The 21,883-nt window shown below is 46.1% G+C and overlaps 1 protein-coding gene across 4 annotated transcripts in view; it reads right to left on the bottom strand.

Annotated features, from left to right (window-relative positions):
- macrod2 (mono-ADP ribosylhydrolase 2) overlaps window positions 1–21,883 on the bottom strand; it is a 537,441-nt gene that overhangs the window by 234,313 nt on the left and 281,245 nt on the right. The gene's annotated exons all lie outside the window — the stretch shown is intronic.

The following is a 21,883-nucleotide window of genomic DNA, read 5'->3' as shown; positions in this document are numbered from 1 at the left end:
CCGATTACTAACAACAATCCTGGATTAATACTTAATCAGAGGCAAGTGAATGTGTGTTTGTCCTGGACCGATTACAAACAATAATCCTGGATTAATATAGCCTAGTAAGAGAAAGGTAAGTATGTGTCCTGGACTGGTTACAAACAATAATCCTGGATTAATAATTAATAAGAGGCAAGTGAGTGTGTGTTTGTCCTGGACCGATTACTAACAACAATCCTGGATTAATACTTAATCAGAGGCAGGCAAGTGAATGTGTGTTTGTCCTGAAACAATTACCAACAATAATCCTGGATTAATATTTAGTAAGAGGCAAGTGAGTGTGAGTTTGTCCTGGACCGATTACTAACAACAATCCTGGATTAATACTTAATCAGAGGCACGTGAATGTGTGTTTGTCCTGGACCGATTACAAACAATAATCCTGGATTAATACTTAATAAGAGGCAAGTGAGTGTGTGTTTGTCCTGGAACGATAACAAACAATAATCCTGGATTAATATAGCCTAGTAAGAGAAAAGTGAGTATGTGTTTGTCCTGGACTGGTTACGAACAATAATCCTGGATTAATACTTAATAAGAAGCAAGTGAGTGTGTGTTTGTCCTGGAACGATTACAAACAATAATCCTGGATTAATATAGCCTAGTAAGAGAAAAGTGAGTATGTGTTTGTCCTGGACTGGTTACGAACAATAATCCTGGATTAATACTTAATAAGAGGCAAGTGAGTGTGTTTGTCCTGGACCGATTACTAACAACAATCCTGGATTAATACTTAATCAGAGGCAAGTGAATGTGTGTTTGTCCTGGACCGATTACAAACAATAATCCTGGATTAATATAGCCTAGTAAGAGAAAGGTAAGTATGTGTCCTGGACTGGTTACAAACAATAATCCTGGATTAATAATTAATAAGAGGCAAGTGAGTGTGTGTTTGTCCTGGACCGATTACTAACAACAATCCTGGATTAATACTTAATCAGAGGCAGGCAAGTGAATGTGTGTTTGTCCTGGACCTATTACAAACAATAATCCTGGATTAATATAGCAAGAGAAAAGTGAGTAGCCTATGTGTTAGTCCTGGACTGGTTACGAACAATAATCCTGGATTAATACTTAATAAGAGGCAAGTAAGTGTGTGTTTGTCCTGGACCGATTACTAACAACAATCCTGGATTAATACTTAATCAGAGTCAGGCAAGTGAATGTGTGTTTGTCCTGGACCGATTACAAACAATAATCCTGGATTAATACTTAAGAGGCAAGTGAGTGTGTGTTTGTCCTGGAACGATTACAAACAATAATCCTGGATTAATATAGCCTAGTAAGAGAAAGGTGAGTATGTGTCCTGGACTGGTTACAAACAATAATCCTGGATTAATAATTAATAAGAGGCAAGTGAGTGTGTGTTTGTCCTGGACCGATTACTAACAACAATCCTGGATTAATACTTAATCAGAGGCAGGCAAGTGAATGTGTGTTTGTCCTGGACCTATTACAAACAATAAACCTGGATTAATATAGCAAGAGAAAAGTGAGTAGCGTATGTGTTTGTCCTGGACTGGTTACGAACAATAATCCTGGATTAATATAGCCTAGTAAGAGAAAAGTGAGTATGTGTTTGTCCTGGACTGGTTACCAACAATAATCCTGGATTAATACTTAATAAGAGGCAAGTGAGTATGTGTTTGTCCTGGACCGATTACAAACAATAATCCTGGATTAATAATTAATAAGAGGCAAGTGAGTGTGTGTTTGTCCTGGACCGATTACTAACAACAATCCTGGATTAATACTTAATCAGAGGCAGACAAGTGAATGTGTGTTTGTCCTGGACCTATTACAAACAATAATCCTGGATTAATATAGTAAGAGAAAAGTGAGTAGCCTATGTGTTTGTCCTGGACTGGTTACGAACAATAATCCTGGATTAATACTAAATAAGAGGCAAGTGAGTGTGTGTTTGTCCTGGACCGATTACTAACAATAATCCTGGATTAATACTTAATCAGAGTCAGGCAAGTGAATGTGTGTTTGTCCTGGACTGGTTACGAACAATAATCCTGGATCCATAACGCTTTCCGTTTTAACCGGTTTGAAATCTTTGCTGACATATTGTCAATTTTATGCACAAATCATTACAGATAAAATAAAGAACGTAGGCTTTGCTGCACTGACCTAACGTCTTTGTGTTATTCTTGAACATACTGTAACGGGAAAGAGCCCCATACTCTTAGCCGTTTCATGCTAGCTAACAGTAACGTCCGTGTACTGACTGATCATATCGAACACACTATTTGCTTACCCTTAAAAATGTACATAGTACTAAAAGTGATTAAAATAGAGAAATTCGGTGGAGACCTAACGTCTTTGTGTTATTCTTGAACATACTGTAACGGGAAAGAGCCCCATACTCTTAGCCGTTTCATGCTAGCTAACAGTAGCAGCTAACGTCCGTGTAGCCTACTGACTGATCATATCGAACACACAATTTGCTTACGATATAAAAATGTATATACTAAAAGTGATTAAAATAGAGAAATTCGGTGGAGATGGCACATAGGATATACATTTTTTCGAGAAATAGTCTTACCTGTTTCTTTGAAAATGTCATTACACGGCAACAGTCAGGAATACTGCAGTAGCACCTCTCCGTTTTGCTAGTTCTGGTTCTTCTGAGCATTTCTGAGCGGGCTTTCCGTTTGAAATTGTCACGTCGCACTCTAAATGACATCATCAGTCACACATGACCGCTGATTGGTTGGAAATGACATTGACCCTGGACAAACAACTTGCACATTGATCCCGGACTCTTAATTACTTGGTGATATCAGATCGTGCCACACGCACACAGGCGGCGGTGTCTGCTGGGGAACAGAGGGAGCACTGCACAACGTCCTGAGTGCACATTATGCTTACGGCACAGAGCTTGGGCCAACACTGATGTCATGTTTCAGGGTGTGTGTGTGTGTGCGTATGTGTGTGTGTGTGTGTGTGTGTGTGTGTGTGTGTGTGTGTGTTTGTGAGAGAGTGTGTGCGTGTGTGCGTGTGTGTGTGTGTGTGTGTGTTGGTTGCTAGGGGTTTTGTGTGTGTGTGTGAGAGAGAGAGAGGAGTATGTGTGTGTGTCTGTGTGAGTGTGAGTGTGAGGGGTTGTGGTTGTGTGTGTGTGTGTGTGTGTGTGTGTGTGAGAGAGAGAGAGAGGAGTACTGTATGTGTGTGTGTGTGTGTGTGTGTGTGTGTGTGTGTGTCTGTGTAAGTGTGAGGGGTTGTGTGTGTGTGTGTGTGTGTGTGTGTGTCTGTGTAAGTGTGAGGGGTTGTGTGTGTGTGTGTGTGTGTGTGTGTGTGTGTGAGAGAGGGGTTGGCATGTGAGACTGGCACACGGGTGCTACTGGGATTACCCATGATGCTCAGTAGGCCGAGATCCTGACAAGAAATCCAACGGAAGCAGGCGGAGAGATGGAGAGAGAAAGAGGAAGGGAGGAAGGGACAGGGGGGTGCTGGGGAGAGAGAGAGAGAGAGAGAGAGAGAGAGAGAGAGAGAGAGAGAGAGAGAGGAGAAGAAGAGGGAGGGTTCCGGCGCCTCCACTAAGGGCTGTCTGCGTGTGACATTCCAAGCGCTGGCACGCTGGCACGCTCCACTCTCTGACTCGCGGGTTCATGTGGCACAGCGGCGCGGCGCTCCGCACAGCAGAAGGAGCCTGTCACATCCTGTTAACGCTGCCACACGTTTCGCCCCGGAGATGGCACCGTGTTAGCGTGATGCCGTGCCCCCTCTGGCATCCCTAGCTCCAGGCAGGGATGGTGGGGCGAGGGGGGGTGGAGTGGGGGGGGGGGGGGGGGGGGGGGTCGCGGTGGCGGGGCTGCTGCCGTGCCCGCTCTGCCACAAGGCCCTGCCCGACTCACAAAAGTCCCAGATGCCTCTGGGGGCATGGTGGCAACATCAAAGTCAATAATATCAGCAGAGATGACTCAGTGTGATCGCACAGAGCGCGTCGGAGTATTTCATTGTTCACAAATCCACCCACACCTACTGATCTGAGCGCTTTTGACCAGAACCACCCATTGAAAACTTTGTTCTTTTGTTTTTTTGAAAACTCTCCTCTTTGTTCATGGCTTGATGGTTTGGTTCTTTTATCAGCTTTCAAATGAACAGCGTTACGAAGTTTCCTACACAAAACAATCAAAAAACAAAAGCTACTCTGGGCAACTTTTCAAATCGTTTTGTCACATTCACACAAAACCATATTACAACTTCAATAGTTTTGCTATACTATACACACAAATAAAAAAGATGACAATTCCACTCAGATGTTGATCTATGCCACCAATAAGAAACAATAGGGCAACGTAGCAACAGGCTTGTCAGTGCATCTTAATAAAGTAGGAATAAATGTGTGGGAAATATACCACAATGTGATGGGGGGGGGGGGGGGGGGGATATAATCAGACAGCACAGTGGCACTTCATCTACCAGGTCTGAAAACTCTGAAAAGAAGAAAAGATGGCGAAACGACTCCTGCTGAAATAGCGAGCGTTAACGGAGCAACTGGAGAAAGGCCGGAGAGCTCCTGATGGCTCTCAAGGCGGAGGTCTGATGCAACCGGGTGACAGGAGCGCGAGGTCGTTTGTTTCCTGGGGCGTGATAAGTGAGCGACTCCTCGCAACTCGGACAGACTCTGTTGTCGGGAGATTTTCATGCGGTCAGTAGTAGCAGGGGGGGAAACAAAAACTAGAGTTGGAGAAAAGGCAGCTGCACTCAGGAGGCTTTTGAAAAGAAAACAAACGCTTGAGTTTTTTGTTGTTGTTTTTGATGGGGCTCGGTCTTTTTATCATCCCCGAAAAGGACCTCGGTGTCCCCAGGTCACAAAAACAACAGACGTGTTTTGTCACCAGCACAGTCCGGCGGCGTCTCGTGGCTCTTTCTCTGACCCCTCGAGAGGTTGTGGAGAATTTTAATCATCGTTGTGATCCATCATGCCCAGCACAACATGGGGGGAAGCTTAGAGAGCTACAGCACACCACCACAACCAAACCACATCACATCACAAAGCTGCCTCCCTCCACACAGCCTCATAAGTGAGAGAGAGAGAGAGAGAGAGAGAGAGAGAGAGCAGGGCTGTTAAACATGAAACAGAGGGAAAACTAATTGTGTCTGGAGAGGCAGTTAAATAGTTTGCTTAAACGCCTGATGAATGCTCCGCCACTGCCCCTGAGATGGCCCACACTGACTGGGAGCCTGTTCATTAAAAAATGAGAGAGAGAGGGAGAGAAGGAGACATACATGTAGAGAGAGAGAGATGGAGAGAGAGAGAGCTGCTATCACAGTGACTTTTTAATGAGGGACATGCAGCTCCTCCATCGAGACCTGGAGAAAACCTCAATCAAAACAGAGCCACACCCAACAACCACTAATGGCTACCTAGGCCATCTGATGAGTGCTATTTTTCCCAAGAGTGATAGGCAGCACGAGTGCTGTTTTCCTTCTTAATTATAGATTTCAAAGAAATAAAAATTCTTTAGCCTTTCTTTGCTTCTCTGCAGAACAAATGAGGGTGATTTCCATTTGCTAAGATGAGAGGCTCTAAAATCATAAAACATGCCTGCTGAGATTTCGTTAAGCTCTGCTTTAAAATAGTGAGGGTGAGTCGAACATAAGGTTTTATAATTAGCGTGTGAAATCATTTCCTCCATAGGAGAAAACGGAGGCAGTGAGTGAGTGAGTGAGTAAGCGAACAAGCCAATGAACAACTAACTGAGTGAGTGAGTGAATGAGTGAATGATCAAACAAATGGGAAAGTAAGTGAGCGAGTAAGTGAGAAAGTGAGTGAGAAAGCTAGTGAGTGAGTGAGTGAGTGAATGAGTGAATGATCAAACAAATGGGAAAGTAAGTGGGCGAGTGAGTGAGAAGAGTGTGTGTGTGTGAGAAAGCGTGAGTGAGAGTGAGTGAGTGAGTGAGAGAGCCAGTGAGTGGACTGAGAAAGAGCAAGAGTTACAGTATGTGAGTGTGCTTGAGTGTCTATGGGAGAACTACAGAGAAAGAGGAGAGGAAAAACTCAACTGGGCCTGAGATCCTCCGACGCAGGAGAGGAGAGTCCCGTTGGTTTTGGCCGCTTTGATGCAGAAGTGGACCAGGAGGAAACTCCAGCCCTGCCTCTCAGACTACCCCCCCCCCCCCCCCCCCACACCCCCTCAGAGACCCTAAGTGCTGGCCGAGGACCCTCAGCCGAACGGATGCCAGGGGATCGGGGCTGATTTGTTGCGCTACCCCGAAGAGGCTGTGTGCTCAGAATAGGCTCCTCTGGACGTCCTCGCCTCTCCTGCACCCTGATGGAGACGCCGGCGCTCAGCAGCTGAGCTCATGCACACACAGAGATGAGGCAAGATGCAGCAAGATGGCTCCTCTCACTCGACTTTTCACATGAAATCAAAACGGCACATTCACCAGCAGCGACAAGCACTTTGGATGTGCAAATTTAGCATGAGCGGGCAGAAAGCAAACGGAGTTGGTGTGTGAGTGGAGCATTGGCTGGCCTCTACGAGAATAGACACGTACATTTAGATATGACTAAATGGCTTAATGGAAAAAACAGCCATTTGGTCATCCTTCTCAAAACAAGTAGCAATGAAGGAGGAGACCTCATGCTAATATGAAACAAATCATCTGAAGAGTTCAGATGCAACACACTCTAAATCCGTCTGACCACTTTTCTTTTAAATGAAATTTTTTATCAGGCTCCTGTGGGGTTTCGCCTAGAAATCTTTTTTTTTTTTTCAGAACAGGAATAAAGTGGTATTTAGCCGGTTTTGGAAACAAAATGATTGGATTAATGCATACTATCTGTGGAGAGCATTCACTCACCACCGCCATCTCATTTCGTTTTTTTACAGAGGTGGCGTTTAGAGGGTTTCGCATCTGAACTCTTCATCTGTAAACAACAACGACGAAGAAAAGAATAAAGAGAAGTCAAACAGCAAAGGGGAGAGCGTGTGTCTCAAAAGAGGTCTTTTTCCCAAAAGCATGTGCCTGCAACAAGCGACGGGGCACATTTATTTTCATAAAAGGAATCCCTGTAGGAGGCCTCTGCTGTGGTTGGAGCTGCTTGTTATTTTCTTTCATCATATTAGCAGAATGAAAAATAAGCCCATGCAGCCACTTAAAGCCTGGCTTCCAACTAGCTTCCGCTAGCTAGCATGACTCACATAGCTGGAACTCAATTGCAGCAGCGTTGCCACATTACAGTACACTTCAATTTTCAAATCAGTGAAAGTCAAAACACATCTATCAAAAGTGCTTCAAAAATCATTAAAATGGCATTGGATATGCAGTGCCTGATGCATTATCCACTATAGATAAATGACACCTTGTTGAAATCGAGGACAGAAAAAAGATCTAGCGCTAGGTGACGACTCGCTGCAGCGATCCCAAAGCCTCGAGTGAGTCATGTGACCGGGGACAGACAGATGGCCCCCTTAACAAGCACCGCCAAAGCTGAGCACCTGTGGAAGACATGACAGTCCTCAAATAGAGGAACTCCAGAGAGACCCACCAAACCAGACACCCCTAGAAAAGCACAGGGACAAGCGCAGTCTCCAACGCGCACTGTACTGTAAACGCATGCCTCCCATCTAGCCAGTATGGAGAGATAAGACCATATGCTTTGGAGAGAGAAAAAAAAAAACATAATGATAAAAAAAAAACAAATTCCCCAGCATATCCAGATGGGAGATATTTCATCAAGGGAGGGAGGGAGGGGGAGAGAGAGAAGGGGAGAAAATGAATCACATGGTTTCTAAGCATGCGCCTCGGACAAGAATAACAATGGGAACCAGATGAGAAAGGCCCACCAGGGGAAAATACGTCCCTCGGATTCCAAACTTCCCACAAAACATCTCTAATTAGTGACAAGGCTGCTTCCAGGGAGCCAGGGAGGAATACGTTGCGTTTGATTACTTTGGCATGATATGACGACGAATGGGAGAAGCAGTGGCTGGGGATAGGCTAGCGAAGGCTAAGGCTAAGGCTGTGTCTGTGCCTGTGTCTCTGGTCTGTGGTCTGTGTGTGCGTAGAAGAGAGATGGGAGACTGGGTTCAGCGCCCGGCCAAGATGGTGGCCGTCTCGGAGGTCGTCATGATGACAGATGCCGTCAGTAGCCGCCACACGTGTCCACTGCATCAAGGGAGCAAGTCTTCGGTATTCTTATTTGTGAGTGGGAGAAACACACTCCCTAAACAATCATCCTCAAAACACACACACACACACACACACACACACACACACACACACACACACACACACACACACACAAACTCACAAACTGATACACACACACAACCTCATACACAAGCACACACAGACACAAACAAACTCATACACACCACACACGCACCAAAATATGTCAAACACCATTGGGTGCTGACAGCTCTGAAAAAAACAGATGCCTCTATCTCCATCTCTCTCGCTCTCTCTCTCTCTCTCTCACACACACACACACACACACTTTTACCAGAGCACACCCGCCGTCTCAGTGTGATTTAATATCATTAACCCTATGAGCCCTAAGCTGTTTTAAGGGCATTTTCACTACCTCTAGTTAGAAGCATTTATCCTGGTCATTGTAAGTGCCATTCACACATGCTACATATTGTTTTTTTCAGCACAGTCTAGGCTATCCAGATCTGCCACAATATCATGTATAAATACTTGCATTGATTTGATTTATATTTTTAAATAATAAAAAGTTGAAAAGCGTACTATACAAATTCTTACATTTTGATGTGTATCTCACCACAGCAAGCTCACATCTCGACCAAACTTACATGGTTATGTAGGCCTGACTGTCCTGAACACGGCAATATAAGAACCATGGTGGAGGTATACTTTGGGGCTGAGCAATTTACAGAAATATGTGGTGTGTGCCTTCCAGAAATAAATGGCAATTTTTATTTAGTGATGAAAAAATGACTTTTTGGCACTTTTTGCACTCCATATTGTGACACTAGCTGATCTTACATGACTTGTTTGCGGTAGCACACATGACATGCACAGATGATGATTCTCTATAATATTTGTTTTACTGCATTGCAATGAACAAAGTAAAGGCAAAAGTGTTTATTTGTCAAACAAATTTGGATGCAATATGAGTCTTGAATTGGATACCATACAGGAGTGTGCTAGGATCTCAAAACCGTGTTATGAACGTGACTTGTCATAGAGAAACACATGATAACATTGGATTATGAACATAGGCTATTCCACACAAAAACACGAGGTAAGTGGAGCTAAATGAAGTTATTATTTTGCTGTCACTTCGTCTGTTTTATGGCCTAGAAGGTTGTATTTGGTATCTGTGGATAGCTCTAGCTCTCCTCTTTCATCTGACATGCGTGCCAAATCTTTTTGATCGCGATTTCACGAGGAAATCAAACGAGAGTAAAGGTAGCCAAAGATATATGACATTATTATTTGTTTGTAACTTCGTCTGATTTTATCATACGAAATGATCGATGTATTTGGTATCAATGCAAAGCTCTGCTTCTCCTCTTTCATTTGATATGCGTGTCATGTCTGTGCAATGCGTGGTCCGCGAGTAATTTAAGCGAGAGTTCTGGATGCGCCGGTGAACGCAGAGCAATATAGACTGTAAATATGATATACTTTGATTTAACTTCATCATTTTATTTTATTTTCATACTTGATCGTACAGACAAGTGTCTAGTATCGTTGGAAAGCCCCGGTTCTGCTCTTTCCTGCAATATAAGTTTCATCTCGCTGTGACTAATAATAGCGGAGCAATGTAACAAAGAAAATGTGTGCGTTTTTTGACGCACTTTGCGTCCGTCGGGCTCATAGGGTTAAACGTATTCTTTTCCCATTCTGTCACTGGCTTCTCCCCCCCACAGCGAGTTGTCCTAAACTGGCACTAAATCCCCACGCGGGCAGCCAGGGCAGTCAGATGGAGGATGAAGCAATCATATTTCCTGATTAAAACTCTAATGGATTTTGCTTTGTGGGACTGGCTCTGGGATTATTAATGCATAGCAGGTATGATAGCCCTATTAGTGAGGAGAGAGGAAGAGGAGAGGAGAGGAGAGGGGAGAGGAGGGGAGGAGAGAGGAGGGGAGGGGAGGAGAGGAGAGGAGAGGAGAGGAGAGGAGAGGAGAGGAGAGGGGAGGAGAGGAGGGGAGAGGAAAAGAGTGTGAGAAGAGAAGTAAAAGGAGGAGTCTGCTAAATTCCAGTGACTAGATCAGCATAAAGACTTGGCTGATTAAGTACGAGTCAGGTGTGGGAGGGGAGTGGGGTGGATATCTACTGTACATCATCACACAGTCATGAGAAGGTGTTCTGTTTAACCACATTAGCGGCACAGCCTGGCACTTCAGAGGGGTATGAGCTGCTTAAAGCAACACGCCAACTTTTGGGGAAATTAGGTTATTTGCCGTCTCCCCCATAGCTAGATAACCGGATAAGTACCCTTCTCAGCTGTGCGTGCAGGATCTCTGTCTGACACCCCGACGGTTAGCCTAGCTTAGCATCATTCATTAAAGTGGTTGGAACCAACAAGCCTACAGCGTCCCAAAGTGACAATAAAAAAAGCTAAACAAATGTTCTTATTTACATGCTGTGACTTTTACATGCGGCTAGAGCTATAACATGTACAACAGTGTTGGTGTGTTCCTTTAGACGACACAAAAGACTTTGGATGGTTTGTGCTGGACATGAGGGTATGAGGGCATGAGGGCATGAGGCAGGGCAGTTGGGGTGGGTATGAGGGCATGAGGCAGGGCAGTTGGGGTGGGTATGAGGGTATGAGGGCATGAGGCAGGGCAGTTGGGGTGGGTATGAGGGCATGAGGCAGGGCTGTTGGGGTGGGTATGAGGGCATGAGGCAGGGCAGTTGGGGTGGGCATGAGGGCATGAGGGCATGAGGCAGGGCTGTTGGGGTGGGTATGAGGGCATGAGGCAGGGCAGTTGGGGTGGGTATGAGGGCATGGGGCAGGGCAGTTGGGGTGGGTATGAGGGCATGGGGCAGGGCAGTTGGGGTGGGTATGAGGGCATGGGGCAGGGCAGTTGGGGTGGGTATGAGGGCATGGGGCAGGGCAGTTGGGGTGGGCTTATTTAGCGCATATTCGAGGTCACAGAGGTCATTCAATGTGCTGTACATAAACAAAACCAAACAGTAATAGCAGACAAAAGCATAGATGGGCAGCAGTCAGAGTAATTCAAAATCAACTGAAGAAATTTGAGCCACTCTCTTCGCTGTCCTGTCAAGATAAAGGTGTAAAAGCTTCAGATATATTCTTTAAAATGGGGAGGTCTGCTCCCAGCAGTGGAGAGGGAGTCAGGCATGGCAGCACTAACTGAGGGAGGGAGGGAGGGAGGGAGGAGAGAACCAAGCCTTTCTTGCTGGATTACTCTGTGGCAAGACTCACTTGAAACCCCTTGGAAAGTTTGGTAGGGGTTAGGGAGGGCATTGTATGCATGTGTGTGTGTGTGTGTGTGTGTGTGTGTGTACTAGGCATGACAGCTCAAAGTTTGTGTGCGGAGATGCCCCCCCACCGGCCCGACTTCCTCTGGCGTCAGACGCGTCACACACTCTGCCAAGTGGTCAGTCTCTGCGGAGGCATGCGCTCTGCATCCGTGGGGCGGACCGGGGAGGAGAAAAAACACACGACGCTAAAGCGCCGCTTCCTTTGCTCAGCCCATCTGTTGGTTTTGGCTGCCGCTCCGCAACAAGAGAACAAATCTGGGGCCTGCGTTTGCAAACAACCTTGTCATGGTGCCAAGCTCCACTTTTCGCATTACCCCCCCTCCCCCTCCCTCCCACCCACACACACCCACACAGACACACACTCCTCACCACTGCCGCCGTGCTGCAATGATACGCTCCGAGGCCTGTACTTAAAGCTGGGCGTAAAGCCGGAGGGTTACTCTGCAGAGCGGAGGCCACATCCGAGTGTGACGTTCCCGGGATATCTCCGAGATTCAAGGAAATGTCTGCCGGTCCGTAAACGACACAAACTTCTTCACAGTGGATTGCATTTCTCATCCCTGCTCTAAATCGAGTGTGAAAACATCAGCTATTGAGCTCTGTTTATCGACTATACACACACACACACACACACACACACACACACACACACACACACACACACACTTCTAAGGTATTAATAAAAAAAGGAGCGATACAAGCAGTCCTCAAATATAGTGCCAAGATGACTGCCTTTCCTTATCAAATAGAATCTCGTATGTGTGAACACATGTACCTAATGGTGCTCTGCTCTGCTTTGCTTTGCTTTGCTTTACTCTGCACGGTGGATGTTACAGTATAAATAGACGGAGGAGACGGAGGCTGAAGGGATCCCAGTGAAATGAACGGTTGCCTGTTTTGAATACTTTTTTCCTCCGCTCCCAAAGAGCCTTCAAAAGAGCCCTTGTCACATTCAATAACGCGGCTACAAGAAAAACAAGTCAGTGCCTGAAAATACAGCTACCACTAGCCAGTGGAACGCGCCAGGGCCTTTTATTCACCCACAGCCCGATTAAGTGACAACAATTCTGAAATATAATGCAGACACAGTGGCTTTCTAGAGACTGTCAGACAGATTTTTTCATGTCCGCATTTATTTTAAGTCTACTCTATGCTCATTTTAACAGATTGTGTGTCCTTGTGTGTCAGTTTCACACACAAACACACACTGTACCCACACAAATACAGAGAGAGAGAGAGAGAGAGAGAGAGAGAGAGAGAGGTACTGTAACTGTAGAGTCTCTATCCTCCATAACTGGTGAGCCAAGGTGACAACACATTCAGAGACTCACAAGCAATCAAACAAAAACAATGGAATTACAATCATAAGAGAAATCATTGTTTTTACTCATTTGCATATGAAACAGCAGCTCACGCACTACTGTACTATGCAATTTAATTAGAAGACTTCCAGTGAATCACAGCCAGGGAAGAGTTCAGTCAGAGTCACCCTGCCCCCCTCCCCCCACCATCCTCACACACACACACACACATATTTTGCATTTCATTACATTACCTGTGGAAAGTTTTCACATCTGACGGATTCACCAGAGACTGGTGATGCATCTAACCTTCTTATTATAACAGCCATAAAAGAGCATCCGCACGTTGTGTCAGGAGATATATGAGGACAAGCATATGCACTTGCTGTTTGCACACTGCTGGAAAGAAACTCTTAGCACTGGCAGAAAAAATACATATTCTTTAATGAGGTGTGGTGATCGCTCAGCACGACATTTGCGCATACCTCCAGCTGGAGATACTGTACCTTGCCTACACCTCCACCTACACCTCCACCTACACCTCCAGCTCCTACTTGATTAAGTCTTTGGCAATGGTAAAGGAGCGCATAAGTCATAGTGTGAACGGAACGCCTCCATGTCTGGCTAGAATCAAATTCACACCCTAACTGTTCTGCAGATGTGTCAACTGCACGAGCACCGTGAGCCACCACTCAGAGAGACTCAATGACTGACGTGTGCTTTGTGACTGTTGTCTTTTAGCACACACAGGCCTGCTCACTTGTGCTACTTTGCACTCTGGCTACCGCTGCCTTTCCAACTCACTGGTGGCCTCGAGGCTGTGGAGGCAAGAGGAAGAAAGTGTGAACATGACTTACCTGGAGGGGTCGAAGAGACACAGCACAGTGGACAGTCCCATCGACCAGACACCAGCACATAGAGGGGAAGGAAAGCACAGAAAAAGGAGCACATTCAGCATATAGCGCAGACAGTACAAACAGCATAGACATTATCGACAACACAACCAGTGACCAGAGACAGGTGACTTGAGCTGTCAATCATCAACTCTAACCCCCAGCTCCTCCTTACGCCACGGACAACTGCAATATGGACAACGCTGCCCGAGGCAGGAGGGCAGTTGATCCAGCGAACAAAGGGAGTTTGGAGGCCAGTTCTGACAGGCTTGCGTAATCTATCGGTTGGGTTATTTGACAGGCTTGCGTAACCTCTCTGTTGAGTTATTTCTATGTAATTAATAAGGAGAATAAAACAACGGCCTTGACACAAGGAGCCATGAGAGACAACAGCGTTCCCCAAACAGACGGACGGAGCGTCCACATGACGGCTCGCCAAACCCTCCCTTGCTGAAAATTGATAACAGATGCCCCAGGCAGGACAAACAAATCCCTAAATTGGGGACCATCTGATATGGAGCAATGTCTGGACTGCGCAATCCGGCCTCCAAACTGCGGGCGAGATAAGCGTTTAACAGGACGCAGATGGGGGAAAAACAGTGCTCAATTTTGCCCTTAATTTCAGATGGTTTCCCCCTCCGGCGCTGAAATCTGCTTCTGTGTGTGTGTGTGAGTGTGTGTGTGTGTGTGTGTGTGTAGTGTGTTTGTGCGTGTGTGTGGCAACACAAGCCCCTCGTCTTTTCAAACACAAAAAGCCGTCGCCTTCCCATGATCTATCAAAGACAAGCCCGATCCTGTCCCAGCCCTCAGCCAGAGGAAGCTAATGAGCGTGAACTGGACGTGTCGTCAGACACCAAGCTGCTTCTCCTCCGAGCCGAGCATGCCGGCTCACCGGAGTGGACAGAAATAGGCACCATTTCGCCAGGAGAATGTATGCTATTGCCGCTTGCACCATGGATTAAATAAAGCACCACACACTCCTGCCATAGCTTTAAGCCTGTTAAGATTGTCTATTTGTTTATTTGGTGTATATTTGCTAAGCTGTCGGTGGTAATGTTTGGCACACATAATGAGCTTGGATATTCAGCGGAGCTAAGTGTCAAGCATCATTATCTGAGTCTTGCCTGGATTCCTTATTATTAGAGCCACATCGGATTCGCTGAGGAGATGTACAACAACAAAGAGAGAACTCTGAAAGCTTGTCAGGGTTTCTCAGTGAAAAGGGTCAACATGTTCATTTGATTTGCACACACACATACACACACTCACACACACACACAAACAAAGGTTGTGTGTCTCTTTTTTTCCAATCTAATGTAACCCACTACCACATAAATGCACTGGAACTCATACTACATACAGGCATGTTTGGTAAACATCATACAACAATGCAGACTTCACCCCTGAGGTCTCTGCGGCAGCTCTCACTCTGTGTGTGTGTGTGTGTGTGTGTGTGTGTGTGTGTGTGTGTGTGTGTGTGTGTGTGTGTGTGTGTGTGTGTGTGTGCGCGCATGTACACCATAAGGACGAGTGGCTCCACTTTCTTCAGTGACTCATACCCCTAAGACAGGAAGTGAGACGTGAGACGTGAGACGCTGGCGCCCCCCTCCCTCCCGGAGGTGCGAGCGGCCCGAGGTGACGCGGAGAGCTGAGGGCTATTACACGACATGACGTGACGTGACATGAATAGGGAAAGTCCAAATGCCTCCTGACTACCTACAACAATGCCCTCCACCTCCACCTCCACCGCTGGGCAGGTAAACACAGAGGTGCTAATGTGAACACACACACACACACACACACGCAGACACACACACACGCAGACACACACAGTCATAGTCACACACACACACACACATTCACACTCACACAGAGTCACACTCACACACACGGATGCTTTTTGTGTTGATGCAGTCCATTCCACATCTGGATGGCGCCTGAGGAAAAAAACAAATCAGGCTTTTACTGGGTAATCAAATGACCGTCGGTGTAACCCCGACATGGTGCGCGGCATGGCCGAGCGCAGGAGGGATGGTTGGAGGGGACCCACAGATGTCTGTGTTGTCAACAACAGCCCTCCATTAAGGCACTCCAGTTAAAAGCCCCAGCACCACCCAACCACATCAAGCCTGCTAACAACCGCCGCTCTCTAACCAGCTGCGGGGGGGGGGGACGTTGGTTTGGCTATAGGCCTCGGGTAAGGCACAAATTAGTGAAATTAAGCACTGACACATGCACGCATGCATGCACACACACGCACACACGCACACACACACACACACACACACACACACACACGCACGCACGCACGCACGCACGCACGCACGCACGCACGCACGCACGCACGCACGCACGCACGCACGCACGCACGCACGCACGCACACACACACACACACACGCGCGCGCGCAATCCCACAATCTCAGCCTGCCACCAAATCTGTGGAAAATCTCTTGTTTAATGGGCTTTCAGAGTGTTCCTGTGCCAGGGGTGGGAGAGAGCGCTGCGTTTGTGTCAGCAGATGTGAGCGCGTGTTGGAAACACGCCGCTGATTGATTTCGACTGCCGGAGAAATCAGAGCGTCGAGCGATCCCGGATCACTCCGTGGAAACACCGGCGGAATAAAACAGCACGTCCTCCCCGACATAAACGCCGCACATCAAATGCTCCGATCCAGCGCGCTGCAACTCTAAAACACACTCAACGGGGACTTTTGTTTATGAGGGTTTGGGGAAATTTGGCGTTAATGTACTTACACACCGGTAGTGGCCTGCTCACTAGCTGGCGCGTTCTCAAGCCACTTTAGACCTTTTTCCACAAGACACTGCCAATTACACCACTGCTGCAGACCTTCCATTACGCAAAAAAAAAACAAATCCATTTTTGATCGCACGTACCCACACACTGTAACACTCCAAAACCTGGCCACAGCATATAATCAGAGGTTATATAAAGTGAAGTACGCTGAAGTAGAAACTCCAGAAACTAATAGGGTACAGGAGTTTAAAAGGCCTCAGAGAGCGAGTCTAGCCTAATTCTCCTGCTGAACTGTCAAGTTGAATCCATTCTGATATTGCTCTCCCTGTTCTCTATCCTCTTTCTAGAAGACTCCTTTTAACAGGTGCCTGGCCACTCTGAGGACTCGGAGTCTCGCACGACGAGGCAACAGTTAGCGTGTAGGTGGACGCGCTATTCTCCTGACCATCATCAGGGTCACTTCTGTGGTGACGAGCGGTGACAGCCAGCAGCGCGCCCTTCAAGTTGCTCTGGCGAGCGAGCGAGCGAGCGGACGAAGGAGGTGTTTTGGCCAATCCGACGACGAAATGGAACCCTACTAATGGCCAGCACCTCCTGGGAGGACGCGGTCACGGCGAGCGTCATTATAAGGGGACCTGGCGGCAGTGGCGGAGCCCCGCGGCTAATTAACGGCCAGGGCAACGGCAACCGTCAAACGCCGTGACGCAACTCTGGTCGTAACCTACCCATTGCTCGCGCTAATTAGCCACATTTGTGCTAACACTGACTCATTAACGGCACTCCAGCTAATCAACACAAACAAATCTCACATTTCATTTGCTTATTCCTCAGTATAAGAAGAAAAGTCTAAATGTAGCTTAGCTCCTTTGCATTTTCTCATTTACTGAGCGGCTGCTTAAAAGCACTTGGCCGCTGTTTGCGTCTCGGCGTGTCCCCTGATATGCGCTTTAATTGCCAGCCTCCATGTGCTGCGCTGATGAGCTCCGCAGCAGGAGGTCGCTCGGTCGCTCGGTCGCTGGCAGGAGCGCTGCTGAGGAACGCTGGCTCCGTGGACATGATGAAATCGTTAAGTATGTGTCGCCACACCTCTGTCTGCGTGTGTGTGTGTGTGTGTGTGCTTGAGCGGTCATGGCGTGAAGCTTGTTAGTTAGTTTGTTTGTTTGTTTACGTGTTTACTTGCTTGGACGGTATGCTTGCTCAAACGCATGATAACACTGAGACCCTGCAGGTGGATGGCTCTGTGGGATTCCCAGAGAGAGACTGTAGACACTTGGTTGGACTGATGCATTAACACACTGGGGAACACATGTGTGGATTAATGAACGCCCCTCATGCAGCGTTTGCAAACTACATGCAGCATCACTTCTTCATCAGATTAAATAAGGCATGAAACAACTTGTGCATTAATGCAATTTATATCAGACGTGGAAAAATACCAGCCTATAACAGATCCAATCTGGTTTGAGCCACTTACAGGCCAAACATTACACCATCTCTCTAAATCGATAGTTTCGTTTTTAGACACTTAACAGCAAACATGACAGCTGTAACAATTGCTAAATGGATTCCATGTCAACAACACAGAGGAGAAAGCCGCAAATGTTATTCACATAAAGAAGAATGTAGCGCCATCCAGGAGCTTACTGTCCGTATGTGCTAACAGCGGCATAACTGGACTTAATAATGGCCTCTACTTTCCATACCACACAGCACGTGGTCTAATTGTGGGGCAAAGCGCATTTCATAGCCTACTCCACAGTTTTATTCATTAAATGTTGAATCCATAGAAAAAAAAAGCTTTATTCTTTGTTACCACCGCAAGCCTGTCTAATGCATTCTCTCTTATTCATTATTGTTGGGGCTGATTAAAGCCTTGGAATTCCATGCATAGCAACTAGTACTGCTGGAAAACAAACTCATTTCGTCAGGCGCATTATACAAGCATGCATTTACACCTGAGCTCCATTCTCAAAACATCCGTCCCATTTCAGACCACACAATGTGTTTAATTTGTTTCATTCATTTTCTAAAGATAGCACTGGCAGAATTTCCAAAGAATACGGAGCATAGTGAAGAGATGCAAATGTAAGCTCTCCTGTTTTAATGGGATGCCGCACCACACAAAAATTATGCAAAGTAATTTGAGGCATAGAAGCCAAGATTTTAATATGTAATCTATACCTCCTTTAAAAAAAAATATATATATATACCATCATCAAATTGAGACAATATTAAGCCAGTGACTGACCGGTGGGAACACACACACACACACACACACACACACACACACACACACACACACACACACACACACACACACACACACAAACACACTCACACACGTCTACTTACACACAAGACAAGTATCATCTCTGACATCTATAATTCCTGGGTTGGGAAAAGTGGAGACACCACTCCAGCATGGAGCCAAGCGCCATTAGAGACCTCTCCCCTCTCAAGGCAATCTGGCGGCAGCTTGATCAGTTCAGGATGTAAACACATTTCACACAACTGCTCAATTTAAGCTGCTTCATTAGGCATGTGTGCACTCACTCTCCAAGCGTGGGTGTTGGCACAATCGGTGGAGGGGTTCCGCCGCTGTCCTGTCACATATGTCTCCATGGCAACACTAACACACCTCAACATGAAGTCCCATCTTAAAATGAACAGTCTCCGACCCATCCACCCACCCATCCAGTTGCAACCTCCATGCCAAGTATCATCTTTTGAAGGATCTTCAAAGACAGCTCAGCGGCACAGACACCAAGGTGGAAAATCTGCTCGTGTGAGATGAGACATCTGAGAGCATTCAGGTTAAAGGACAAAGTATTCACACAGATCTCTATTTCTCGAGATCACATAATACTGTCAACATGAAAAAAAAAAACAAACACAATCGGTTTTACCTTGCAGGAGTTGCTACAGCTAACGCAGCTAGGTAGCTACAGTGCTACACTCTAAGGACATATCTGCTCTCATGTCTGGCGTAGCTGCCTGGCTGCGTTAGCTGATATGTTGTTCTGCTTTTGTATTCTGGTGTTCCACCTGCTATTCCACCAGATCCCATAATTGTTGTCTACTTAGCATCGGCCGTCTTTCATTGAACATACATGTATACGTACAGTACGTGGGTGGCTCTTCAGTTAAGTACATCAGTTTACAGGAAATGTATACAATGTGTACAATGAATAAATCCATCCACTTTGTGTGATTCTTCATCTTCAGTATCTACTTGGAAGCATAATGGGGCCCCAGTCACAGTGCATTGTGTGGGGCTGGCTTGCCTCAGTCTTCCTTTTCACTCCTTTTCTCTCTTTGAACACATACTGTTTGTAGAACTGGGACACCAGAGAATGGAAACCCAGGGCAAACAGGTTGAAGTCGCCACACATGAGAATTAGATAGAAGAAGAGTGGCAGCGATTTAAAAATGGATCTGGCAGAAGCCATTGAAAACGCTATTCAAGTATAACCAAATGTGTGTCATAAAGAGAACTCACTCAAAGGCTCGCATTTCACACAATCACATGACATTCTCTCCATTTTTTTTGCTTTTAGACACAAGGTGACACCCCTCAGGTAGTAGTGGCCAATCACTTTGGGCACTTGTGAATTGATGAGGTGGGCACTAGGACCCCGGAGACGGCTACAGCTGGTACTTCTTGGGAAAAGCCTTTCAAAAAGAAATGAGTGGGTGACAGAAAATGGGAGGACAGAGGTGGGAGAAAAGAAAAAGTCTTGTTGAGTTCTCACCAGAACAGAGAGTCTGTCTGGACTCAGGACCGCATGAAGTGACAGATAATTCTGGCAGCCATTAAATAAAACTCAAGGAGCTCTGAGGAAACTGTCCTGAAAAAAGTGCCCTATCATCGGCTCATCAAGGGCACTTTGTCTTTCTGCAGTGAACAGAGAACCACCCTTTGGAGACAGTCAGTGAACCTTGCAAAGTTGGCTCTGTTCACTAAGCACCGAGCTTAAGAAGTGGGAGAATGCGTCACCCTCAGAATGCAGAAGATGACGGAACGCTATCTGAAAGCCACGCTTCTTCAGCAGCGCCACAGTGAAGCACATGGCACACGACATTGACATTCAGACTAGGGCAAAGCAGACATTTTTTTCCCGCATACTGTAAAAATGAGCGGCCATTGATCTGCGGGACAGATCGGCTGGCTGTCGGAACGAAACGAGTGTTTCATCATTCAGCAGGGAAACAAATGGCTTCTGAGACATTTTTGTCACATCTACACCCTTGCCTTTCCATACAAAAGAAGTTTGAGGAGTCAGCGACAAAAACTACACTTTGGATCAGGGAAATGTTAGGACAGGTTAAGGAAAACCTTTACCTTACAGAGGGGAAGTAAAGCATGGTGTCATATCAAGGCGTTTGGGTTTGTATAGCCAAGGGAAGGCATTTGTCAAATCCAATGAAAAATATATGGCGCTAACTATAATTTCCTCACGTAAGTATTAAAATGGCAGTTTTTAACACGGCTCCACTCAATCAACCACAGTGGAACTTACATTCTCCTCACATTTGCCTGGGTAATAGAAGGCTTTTCATCTTGGGCTGGAAAACTGTCAGAAAGGGAGACATTGGGAGCGTTTCATTTTGCTTGGTGCCAGAAGAGAGGCACGTAACATTTCTGCCCTCTTGAAGAAAGGCTAATCTGTCACTGAAATGAATGTGCTTGTGCATGCTTGGGTGCCCAGCCCAGGTGTGTGTCTGTGTGTGTGTGTGTGTGTGTGTGTGTGTGTGTGTGTGTGTGTGTGTGTGTGTGTGTGTGAGAGTGAGAGAGAGAGAGTGTGTGTGTGTGTGTGTGTGTGTGTGTGTGTGTGTGAGAGAGAGAGAGAGTTAAAAGGAGAAGGCAGAAAGGGAGGGGGGCATAAAATAAACATGAAGATGAAAACAAAAATGTCTCATTTGAGAACTGGATATTACCAATATTTCACATAATAAGCACAGGCAATGTTTGGGTCACAAAGATAGCGACTTATAAGGCACACATACACCGAATGTTCTGCAATAAACCATGCAGTTACAGTATATACAAATGACCAGGAACCAATGTTGTTCATACCCGGCCAACAAATGGGAGGAAACATAGATACTAGACAGGTAGTATCTTATAAGGCTGTGGAGTGGCTACATGAACCCTAATCTATACAGTGCATTACCATGGTTTGTGAATTCAAATCAATAATCTTCATCTTTCAAGCAAAATAAATAAATAAATAATAAAACTTTAAAAATCACATGCTGTGCATTTCATCACGCAGGAGAGAAAAGAACTCCACAGATTTACATTTCAATTGTATTTCATTTGCAATCTCCCTCAATCAAAACATACTGCAATTGAATTAAACAATTATTTGTTCCAACCCCCAAGCCCCTGGCCTTAATCCTGAGAGAGGTATTATAACATTTGAGCTGCTTTAACTTAAATCAAT

This window comes from Sardina pilchardus, chromosome 18 (assembly GCF_963854185.1).
Source record: "Sardina pilchardus chromosome 18, fSarPil1.1, whole genome shotgun sequence".
Classification (NCBI taxonomy): Eukaryota; Metazoa; Chordata; class Actinopteri; order Clupeiformes; family Clupeidae; genus Sardina; species Sardina pilchardus.
The sequence above is the reverse complement of the archived record's forward strand: the minus strand, read 5'-3'. Positions and strand labels throughout refer to the sequence as shown.